Source organism: Limulus polyphemus, unplaced genomic scaffold (genome assembly GCF_000517525.1).
Source record: "Limulus polyphemus unplaced genomic scaffold, Limulus_polyphemus-2.1.2 Scaffold9251, whole genome shotgun sequence".
NCBI lineage: Eukaryota > Metazoa > Arthropoda > Merostomata > Xiphosura > Limulidae > Limulus > Limulus polyphemus.
The window spans coordinates 11,775-24,053 of NW_013674861.1; the positions used below are offsets into that span (position 1 = coordinate 11,775).

The window sequence follows — 12,279 nt, forward strand, 5'->3', positions numbered from 1 at the left end:
CTCCAGCCGTTATTAATGTGTTACCAAATCCCCCCCTTCTTGAAATTCCATCCGTATGATTGAATTTTGACAGTTATAGATGCCATTTCTGCCCTATTCTAATTTTCAGTAAATGTTGTAAATTTTTATTCATTTAACTTTCTTGTTTACAACAAATATATTTCGGAAGTATTTAATTATTATTCTATGTTATATAAACAGCTTAATTTTATATTATTTACTAAGTTTATTATTGCAAAGCTTAACTGAACAATTATATTTATAGGTTTGTTTGTTTGGAATTATACACAAAACTACACATTGGGCAGATTTTCCGTTCTGCTACTGGGGGCATATTTATAGGAGCACTAACATTATGCATGTTAAGTAAGTTTGCCAAGTTGCATTTTCATTCATTATAAATATATTTTAACATTCGGTTATTTATTACATTAAAATTAAAACTTGTTATTTAATTGTATATACTAGCATGTTCAGAAGACAATTCACAAAAAAACTAACGTGTTAACTTTAGTCATTCTTACCGAGTCTCTAAAGAGCAAGAGTTAGTACTAGTAGGCCTATCTACTAGTAGTGACTATTGCTAGTAATACTAATAGTAATAATATATTTAACTGTTCATTTCTGTACCCTTTTTTTTTGTAGGTATTTACTTTTATTTATGTTCATTAACTTACAAAATTATAAATTGCTAAAACTTAAGACGCAGAAATGCCTTCTTCACCATCTCCCATACCTTCTGCCAACCCTTGTTGCATTGATAAACATTTGATGATGTGGTGGGAGGAGTCAGTATGGTGGATTCGATAACATTATGATGTCTCAGCAAGTAGAAAAGGTAGGAGGTTTTTATTTTATATTCGAGCTTGACAATGTCAGAAAGTTGAGTTCATAATTCATATGAAACTATAATGTTAAATCTGACCAAACCCAGATGTCGTACCAGTGTGACACACAAAATCTATATTTAGCTTTTATTTTATATTTACTTTGAAAATAAGAAATTAACTAATGTATAATACTAAAATTTGAATTAAAATATACAATTTGATACCAAGTATGTAGACGTACATTCATAAAAATAGTAGTTCAATAACATTTTGAATGTAAGTCTACAAATGTGATGACATGCTCTCTGACCCCTAGCTACCCATATCAGTAGGGTTATTGATTAAAGAGCTAAAAGAAGACACCCGTAGATGAGTAGACAGTACAACGCCTCTCTACCAAGAAGACCCAAAATCAAATTGTGGCTACTACCATCATAGAAATACTCCTTCTGCAGATTTCTGTGAGGGTAAGGACAGATTAGCAAATGAAACATAGGATACAAATAAAATCATAACTGATTCATAAAAAGACATAGGTGATGGTATCAACTATTAACCATTTTAATACCTAAGTTTTCTCTTCATGTACTGTCGTATTAATGAAAAATCACTGAAGAAGGTCAAGTACAGTTACTCTTATAACAGAATACCAACACCTGTAGCCACTTCTCTATCATCATCTAAGTGTCAGAAAACCCACTAATGACAATTACAGCAAAAACTGGATTATTTCTTTTATGGTTTAAGAACATGCCTTGAGGATATCTACAGCCTTACTATACCCATAGATATAACATTCTGTGTAAATATGAAGCAACACTACACATAAATAGTCTCATGTGGAATCTCCTGAAAACAACTAACATTGCTCACCAGAACAAGGATTGCAACAGTTTTTATTGAACTATACATATTCTGGTTACGAGTCTAATATTATCAACAATACTGGCTGTTATGGCTGAATAACCCTCAAATAGACCTGTTCTGTCATTCAACTGCTTAAAATATATAGATCCCAAAGTCTTTTCAACTGTTGATCTAACAGAGACAAGAGCTGCTGATCTGAAAACTTTCACTGGTGCTGATACCCATCAGTTTCAATATTAAAAAGATCTAGAAACTTTAGCACTTTTGAATAGTTGACTATTCTTGTTCGGGAGTAAAATAATCAACTATTCAAAAGTGCTCCAGTTTTTGGGTCTTTTAAAATATATTTTCAATACTGTATATACTTACATTTAGGTAATGTAAACATTTCTTCATTTTTCATCATTTTGATATCCCACAAAACATCCTGCTCCTCATCAGAAAAGGGTTCAATCTTCACCTCTAATACTTCCATGGTTACCTCAGAGCTTCACGTTTATATTCTTATTAAAGCTTGTAGTTAGACTAAAGAAAAATAAGTAAGAATTAGAACTTGCATTATACTAAAAATTATTACATAGTTTTAAAAAAATTCAAATCTAAAAATTCATATTGTCTTGATAACTTTCATATCTATTCATAAGCTCCATTTTGTTTACACTTTATTACAGTCATCAACAAATACAAATTCACATTATCCTGACAACTTTAATTTTTTAGCTTTATAATAAAACTGTTACATTTATCTTTATCTGACACTTTCGAACTAATTTTAAAATATGACCAAGACAATTTTTGCAAGATTTTAATACCTCTTATGCATCTACATCATTACTTCTGTAGGGTTTTACATACCTCAAATAGAAAATGACAATGAAGTATGAGACTATTAGAACTACTGATATATTAGGTTAAATATCTTTATACCATTTTAACTTCACATTACTGATAATTTTAATCTTTCATTAATTCCAATAAATATACTATTATGTACAAACTTCAACAAATAATCTTCACTTAAACATATAAAACCAAATTTTGTTTGCTTATGAAGAAACATGTTCAAAGAAACATTGTTTAACAGAAAAAATACACATCATTTATAGAAGCCAGCAGTTAGTCATTTTGCTACAAAAAGGGGGACACACATGTCCATAGACATGAAAAGATAAGAAATATATGTTTACTATATACAGCACTTAATGTATAGAATGAACCGAAAAGATTACTATTTATGAAAAATTTAATGTAATTGTTTTGTTTTTATTACCCATACAGGACCCAAGTATTTTTCCCAGCAAGTATCCAGTTCCAAATTTTCTGCCAGTGCCAACTTCTAATTATTTGTTGTGACCTTGCTTTTTGACTTTCAATGAAAAAAAACCTATGTCAAATAGTATACATATTTTTGTTATACCAGATCCAAATATATATATAGATATTAAACATTATACACAATAATATAAGCTCTGTCACATTCTGTAATACATCAGAATTGTTTTGTGGTTCATATGAAGATATGTTTGACTCAAGTGATGTAATATGTTTATCAAAAGAAATAAACATTAAAGGTTATCAACTATATAATACCTTAGAAAATTGTGGTTCCTACAACTCCACATTTCATTAATTTTAACAGAGATACTCAAAATACTGCAAAACTAAAAAAAGAAAAAGGAAGAACATAGGTGCCCACAAAACAATATACCAAATAAGTAAATAAGAAACCAAAACTTAACAACTGCCCAAGACCGACTGAGCACAAAATAAATACCAGGGATGCTTCAAAATTATTTTAATATAATGTACTCAGCCTATGTAACTGATAAAACCTTTGCTGTACCACATTTTCAAGTTGCTCATTGTCAAAACAATTAAACATCAAGTTTTCATAGTACCATGTTTCCAGTTGTTCAGCATCAAGATATCATGTTTCTATAACACCACAATTGTGGTTTTTACCTAACCGATCCTAACAATACAAGGCTAATAAATCTGATGTGTTAAAAAATTTGCTTATTTGTTTTCAGATAAATTAATTTTTCCACCCTATCAATTTAATATGAAAACATGTACTGTGTTACCTTATCTACTTTTTTACAGATTATTTCATAGTAAATGAAATAAATTCCATGCATATATATATATATTATTTAAAGACAACAAGGGACCTGTTGTTCCATCCAAGCAGTCTCATCCAGTAAACTAATCTTTAAAATAAAACACTCAAAGCCAACCCATATCACTCAATTATTCATCAAGTCTTCCCTTATATTACTTGTGTCAATCACATTTGACAAAATATGTATTTGTTTCCCCTAGTCTTACTATTAAAAACAAAAAAGATGTATCACAAATATTAATACCCTTAAAAAATTCAAAACATTACAATCAGATCCCCTCTAACTCTTTTCTTTTTCCAAGAGAAAATACATTTAGATCTTAACTCATACTTGTATGAAACCCTTTCCATCCAAAATACCACCCTAGCAGCCCATAATGATGTTTATTGTATTTATTTTTCGTCAAGTGTATGAAAGAAAATTTTTTATTGTACAAGTTCTATTTTAATCACTTTACACATCACATGCTACATAGTTCTTTACATAGATCTAAATATTTGTGTACATCTATTAAACAAAAGATCAGTTTTGTTATTCTCTATTACATTACAATGATCATAAAAACAGAAATTGAATTTAACTCATCAGTACAACTAATATTTTTATTCACTCAATTTAAAACTTGGAAACACTTTATTGCAAAGATTATCCCAGATAAAAAATCATGAAAAGAGCTCTTTCAGGCTATGTATATATGCCTGGCCAAATGTCAGTCTCCTAATTACACTATGCACATTCACAACAGCCTGAACATGTTATGCTTTGTATTCTACAAGTCCCTGGTTCAATGTTTCCATATTACGAGTAGTACTACTACTACCTAAAAACTGGAATGAAACAAAGAAAAAACTATGCCAGACTAAAAAGTCACAAGTATATAAAACAAATTTTCAAAACAATAAACAATTTTGTTAACTGTTTAGTATACTTAAAAATTACAGTTACCAAGCACCCACAATTTTAACCTTTATTTCTAGCGGAGTTAAATTTTCGATTTCTAACAAATGTATAAAGACAAGAAATACTGAAGCGGACAAATTTTACAATGAACGGTAAGATTTTGTGTACAAATACAAATAAAATTTCCTTGGGAAGTTCGTGTGAAACAATACACGAAAGTTTGGAAGGAATGTCTAAAACTAAACCTTAATATGGATGACTTAGGTAGAAACGAGTTTAAGCAGAAATGTACATATTTCCTAAATAGAACAAAAACAACTGATCTTTAACACAAATAACACTAAATAAATAATTGCAGTGACCAGAAACACACACTCACTATTTTATCAGTTTCTCTCATCTTCTCCATTATTGAGCATGTGATCATGTCTTATAATGTGGTTGGGTTTCAACAAATGTTGGTTACTTCTTCGATTTTTCATATGAAGCAGTTTGCTGTTCAGCTTTTGCTCGACAGCCTTCAGCTCTAGCTGCTTCTCTTTTACAAATCTCCTCAATATGTTCACAACGAATGTTATCTGCCCTGTTTTCTCAGCTTTTTCCTGGAAATTGTTGGCAGATAACATAAGAATATTGATGTTTGTCTCAATCCTTCTTTTCCTCTCACTGAGTGCATCCATCACAGCTTTTCTCCTTTTTGTATCTTTTCTTTATGTATGTATGGATATCTTTACCTTGCTGTACTCTTTGGTGATCCTTACATTTTTCTCTCTACAATTTTTGACATGGTTTGAGAAAACTCACTGAGCAACACTTATTTCTACAGAGACCTCTCCGTGTGAGGGGTGTCTATTTACTTGTGACCACTCAGTGTATGTTGTTTCTCAGTAGTATAGGCCCTTTCATGCTTGTTTTTTTTTCCCAACCAATATAATCCTAATCCAACAAGTCAGATAAAATATTTCTCAAAATATGTAGTAGACAGTCTTATTATGAACACTTTCACAATAATATCAGAAATAGATCAAAGGAAGTGTACCTATATTGATTCTGTATCAGCAGTGGAAGTTCAATAGATATTTTAAACCATTACTAAGATTTTAAATAAATGAAAAGCTATCTGTTTTAAACTAGTAATGACAATTTTATAGTTCATTGCAGGATATTTTTACTTACCAGATGTACTTCCTAACTCAGAACCAGTTTGTTCCAAACTTTGAAATTCCTTTTCTTTCTTCAAATTTGTAACACAGTACTTTGAACCATCCAGATCATTATCACTGAACTCATCTTGTGGTAGATCACCAGGCTGCTCTGTCTTCACTCTAACAAGTTTGTTCTAGAATCAAATGTCAATGAAATAACCAGTACTATCATTGAAGTTTTCAAACACATATAAGGTATTCAAACTTCAGCTGTTATATTTAGCCCCTCCAGCATAATATTTTTTTAATCGTGTCTCAAATTAACTAAATATAAAAGTAAACACTAAATGCAATCTGTCTATAAAACTAATACATATAAGGCTAGCAAAAATTGCGAAGCACTATGGACATTAATCTCAACTATGAACTAAGCCTTATTATAATGGCACTGAACACAAATCATCTCTGTTACATCTCTGCTTGTTTGTTAATTTCCGGTATAAATTCTTTCCGAGGAACTTCAGCGATACAAGTCCCTTCTTGATTAAAACTAGTTTATTCTTTCTCGATACAACTTTGTAATACACAGTAATTTCACAATCAATATGTTTCTCATCTCTTTACATAACAACCTTTATAACACACGCTATAAATCACAGTGATTTACATACTTTACTTACAGTGCCTACTGTTCGCTTGACTCAATTATCTATCTCTATACCTATCATCTATGCTACTGCGCTGGATTTTTCTCGCCAGCCTTACATACTAAAAAAGAGAGTGCCTAAAACAAACTCGGGCCTCCCCAATAGTTCATTACACTTCCAGAAACTCCAGCATGCATGCTCCCAGCGTCACGTGACTTCTGCTATCGTAACAATACCATACATGTGGTGTAAAGATAAATAACCTTGAAGGGCAAAATCTGCTCTTTCTGTTGATTAGAAGCTTGAACTCAGGAATTTTTATAATGATTTCCCTCTAGACCAGTTCTAGGAATTTATATCAAGTTATTGGTAAACCAATTGTATGTACATGCAGTTTATTGCCTGCTAGAAAGACATTTTTAACCTTAGTCGTTTCTTTTATAACAAAGTCTAAAGTTCAGTTAATACAGGCATTTGCACTTCAAGTGAGGGCAAAGATGAAGCTTTTAATTATTGTGTTAGCAGTTTTTTTTTAAATAAAGGAATAAAAACTTAAATAATATAAGACTTTGAATCACAATGTACTTGATAATACTAATTTCATTAAAATACATTGATAGTAAAGTGGTTTGATTAAATTTTGAATATAACTCAGTAACACTTTGTGACGTACAGAAAGCAAATGAGTGCACATAATTTTCTGATGCATCATCAAGTATAGGATTTAAGTGCTAGTGTCACTCATCACATCGTTACTTCAGTTACAGGTCCAAGCATGAAGCCACTGTTAACCTAGAGCTGGTGAAATCCATCATGAAGTGTCATTATTTTACTGATTATCCAGACTGTTTTCAGAAACCTTTAAATGCCTCCAAGTCTCAGAGAGCACAGAGTATACAAATTCAACTGGGAAGTATCACTATAAACACTTTGTAGGCCTTGATGATGAAAAAGAGCTACAAAGTTCAAGTATGTTTACCCATATATTATACGGTAGTCGTGCCCACAACCACACCAATGGTGAAATAAAAAGTTTATTCAATAGCAGAAACATATAAATAGAATAGGCTATGAATCTCTTGTCTGTGTAATATGTCTCTGATCTAACTGAGCTATGTACTTTCAGGTGACAAACTAAACTTTAATTTTGACATCTACATTAGAATAGTAGGCATATGTCCAATATTCAAAGTGTTTAATGACTACCAACTACTTATATTGTAAGTGACATTGCTCTCGTCATATTTCATTACAACAATAAAACTAGTGGATGAAATTATTTGAAATACGATAAAACTTTCCTAAAAGTATGTAGTTTCAGAAAAATAAAATATTTAATTTTGAATTTTTCCATTATTTCTTATAAAAATTTGTTATTTAATGTAGTTATTTGCACTGGGACTCTGAATAGTTCACCTGCAAGGTGATTTTCATGTTAAGTATAAAAATAGTTTTTTTTTATTATACTGTTTTCACATTTCACTCTAGAACATTCTTGATGGATATCAAAAGTTTTTTAAGGAAATGTTTATATTTGAATTTCCATTTTCTCTACCATATAACTAACTCTACATACAGTGCAATGAAACATTTAAAATTATGAAATATAAATATATATACATACATTTTACCTCTTTGTTGAATCTTATAACATCTTTCTTGGTGTATATACATAATTTCATGTCTTTACCTTTTCACTTATAGTTTAATTTTAATGTTTTATTTGCCTTTCCAAATCTTTATCTTTTATTCCTGTTGACACACTTCAATGGGTGGCCACAGGAAATAAAACGTTATCATTGACAGAGATGGTTTAGCTCCTGGCAAAATGTTTTGCACTAGCTTAGTTAGGTAACACGTGTGGAGTGACAAGAAGCTTAAAATATATCTACAAAATCATTAAACCTTTCAAATATGAATTCTAAAATACAAATGATACATAATTATCTAATATATATAAAAGTAAGACCTAAATGCAATTTAACTGTCAATCAAACAAATATGTATAAGGCAAGAAAAAATAACCAAGTGCTAGGGATAATAATCTCCAAGAATTTACTTAATGATTGCTTGCCTTCAAAGTCAATGGTTACATTTTGTGACATTATAGCTAATGTATGGGAAATATACTAGAAAATCTGCTTATTCTATTGGTTATAAGCATGCCATTCAATTGTAGAAAAGGCTAAGTGGGCATGGCTTTTATCAGAAGTGAAGAATGATATAATAAGCTTTTTCTTGGAATGTTTGCAGTTGAAATGTGAAATGTGTCAAATGTTTAGTATTTGACCTTGTACATGTAGAAGCTCATCTGCATTATTATGAATCCATAATTATGTCCCTTTCAGCATGGGCTGATACATTTTGTCTCACTTTGGCTGGGGAAGAACATACATACAAAAATCATAAGACAACTCTGAGCATTTCTCACCAAATCTTGTAAGATTTTGTTATAGTTTCTAAGTATTTTGTACACAAAAAATGACATTATTTTAATTATGTCTTTCTAATAAAAATGTTATTTTTCTATAGTAGTTATTTGCCATTAAACTGTTAAAATAGTTCAAAGCAAAGTGATTTTAATTTTAAGTATACAAATAATTTTCTTCATTTTAAAGTTTTCATATTTCATTTGCATAATCTGTAGAACCCCTAAAAGGTTATAAAAATTTTGTAAGGTAAAGTTAATATTTTATTTTTCATCTTCTCTACTACATCATTAACCCTAGCTATTATCATCAACATACAATGCAATGAAATAATTCAAATTAGGAAATAAAAAAAACACATACCTTTTAATATTTTGTAGAATATCTTTAAAGATTTTCCTTTTGTTAAATTCATAGATTAAGGTCATTTCCTTTTCACATATAGTTAATTTTTAATGTTTTTATTTTCCTTTCTAGTCCTTTACCACTTATTGTTCATCTCTACACAAGTCAACAGTGCCCTTGAGGCATATTACGATTTCTTTGGGAGACGTGGGCAAAATTTTCGTTCAGCACATCCTTGAGAACGGATGCAAAGTATGATGTATATTTTTCAAATGTTTAAACATTTTAATTATGCATTTTAAAACAACTAATACATAACTAACTAAAATATGATAGTAAGACCTAAATACAATTTAAACTGTATCTGTAACTACAATATATTTTTGTCAAGAAATAACTGTCAGTGCTTATAGTTCATCAAGCAGACAACAATACCACAGTCAATTTCATGTAATCCATAATGACAACTGTGTGCCAATTTCAAAATAACCACTGTTTGGTTAGAGTGAAAAATTATCTGTTTCTAATGACTATAACACATGGATATGTAACATCTACATGTAGGCTATAAAGCTAAAACAAATCTGTTGAAGGTGGGCATGGATGGCACCTGTCAGAGGTTAAAAAACTTATTACTTGTTTGAACTGTATTCATTCAGAGAACTTTGAAATGAACGAGTCAAAAGGTCATGTAATCATCTTATTGTCTAGACGTACCTCTACTCAACTACTATTGTATTACTGAAGATACAGAGAGCCAAAATAGAGAATTTTCATAGCTCGTTAGTCACATGAACAATATATCTGAAGTTTTAAGTAGTTTTTTAAAGGTATAATTTGAAATAAAGGACTTAAAACTACATTCACATAAATTGATATTAAATGTGTTTTATTACATTTTTAATACAACACAGTACCTTGTGCAGAAAAGCATTTAAAGGGGATTCTGTTCCATAAAGGTTAAGGAGTTGTGTGTATGTGAGTGGTAACATTTGTACCTAGAATATATTGTATTATTATGAATCCAAAGTTATGACCATTCAGCACTGGTTGCCTATAAAAATAATGTAAAAAACCATAATAATCATAGTGTAATTAACATCATGACATTTTACATAGAATTTAATTTCCTCAATACTGTCTTTAAATATGAGTGTTCATTATGCTAAGTCAGTGTTATGTAAAACATTCAGCTGACTATAGATGGCTGTAACACAAGTGTTATCTAATTGCTTTAATTAATGGTGCCTTTCTTTATCACACCCTGTAAATATGTGGAAACCCAGAAATATCAAATGATTATGACATTACATTTAATAATCACCATAAACATCTACATCACATTTTTTAAATCATCAGAACCAACTCAAACATCATTGTTCAAGTTATACAGGTGCTTTTTAATTATCTTAACTAACAAGTATAAAATAAACTGTAAATAAAGACCCACGGACTACCACAATTTACATCATACTACGTAAATGATGAACACGTAGTGGATTTCCACTGATATTACATTAGCAAACTTGAAGTAACTTTCTTCACATTATCACTTCAAACATCTCATCAATGATCATGCATCAAAATGTTCAAGACAGCATTACAACTACATATTCAGTTTAATAAGAAAAACATAAAATATTTTAATTTGCAAATTACCTCAGCCTCCTCTGTTTCTCCATCATAGTTCTCTTCTTGTTCTTCCTTTGCTACACCAAACTTCAAAAAGGTATGTAAAGATCTTTCTTCTAAGAAATCAGCTTCTCCTGTAGCTAGAAATATAAATAATGTATATTTATCTGAAACAACACGACTGAATATTATCAATCATCATTAAGTCATAATAAAAGTTCATATAATTTAATGACACATCAAGATGTTGGAGTTTAGAGATGTTCTTGCTGAGCAAATCCCTCAAATAAAGTTTCTTTCAAAGTTATTTATAACTAGTACATATAAATACTATATACTCTCACAGACAAAAGACTTGTAATGTTTACTAAAAGCCTGCCAAATTTTGTGAAGATACATATACTGTTATAGTATATAGTATGAAAACTATCATGAGTAAAGAATGGTTAAAAGGTCAGCTGATTTATTCCTCGCATTTCGTGAACAAGAACACAACATTGTTCCGGGATGATGGAGCACCGTGTCACACTGGTAGAAACACCCAAAAGTGGCAGGAAGAAAATGGTATCCAGAAGTTGCCCTGGCCGAGCCAATCTCCTGACATGAACCCCATCGAAAACCTCTGGGCCATACTCGACCGGCAAGTCAAGAAACAACCAAAGAAAACCAACTTCGAAGAGCGATCTACTCCAAGTTTTTAAGCAAGAGTGGGCAAAAATCTCACAATCTAAAAGTGACGAGATGATTCTCACGATCAACGAACTCCACGAAGCGAAAGGAAGATCTACTAGATATTAATTAAATTATAAATATATCAATTTATGTGAATATGACTGAAAAATTTCATTTTTTTCTGAAAAGGTCCATTAAGATTAAAAATACTTTTCTTTGTTTGAAAAATCTGAAATTTTATTTCCTTAATCTCTAAAACCTTCTAAATAAATTTCAAATGTTTTTTAGTAAAACTTTATATCTTACAATAAAACTTAAGTATAAATAGACGTATACTGTTAGGAGCTCAAAGCTATTTAAATTAAACATATGTAGTTTCATATTACAATCCGAAGTCATTCTAGAAAGAAAAAAAGGGTAATTTAGATTTATTTTTTGATGGTTACGAGGTCAGTTAAATTGACCAACCTTGTATAAAGTTAGGGCAGAGAAAATAACAGATTTTTATTGCCCTTTGAACCCTGCCCAACTACTATTCGCACCATTATTAGTTGTAAATCACTTGGCAAACTTGCAGCTCATGTTAAGCTATTGAATTAAATTACGCATGAGCTACTTGCATGCTGCTTGCAAGTGTACTTCATGAAAAATTTTATTATTTTCTTATTATTATATATTTCACCTAATTT

General features: G+C 30.4%; 1 protein-coding gene across 1 annotated transcript in view; it reads right to left on the bottom strand.

The window, feature by feature from the left end:
• The window catches only part of LOC106475835 (zinc finger protein 431-like), a gene marked incomplete at its 3' end in the record, with an annotated part of 17,133 nt that extends 6,046 nt beyond the window's left edge, over positions 1-11,087 (bottom strand). The window contains exons 1-2 of the mRNA XM_013936508.2: positions 10,946-11,087; positions 5,897-6,059 (exon numbers count right to left, since the gene is read on the bottom strand). The remainder of the gene's footprint in view (positions 1-5,896; positions 6,060-10,945) is intronic.
• Between the last annotated feature and the right edge of the window lie 1,192 nt (positions 11,088-12,279).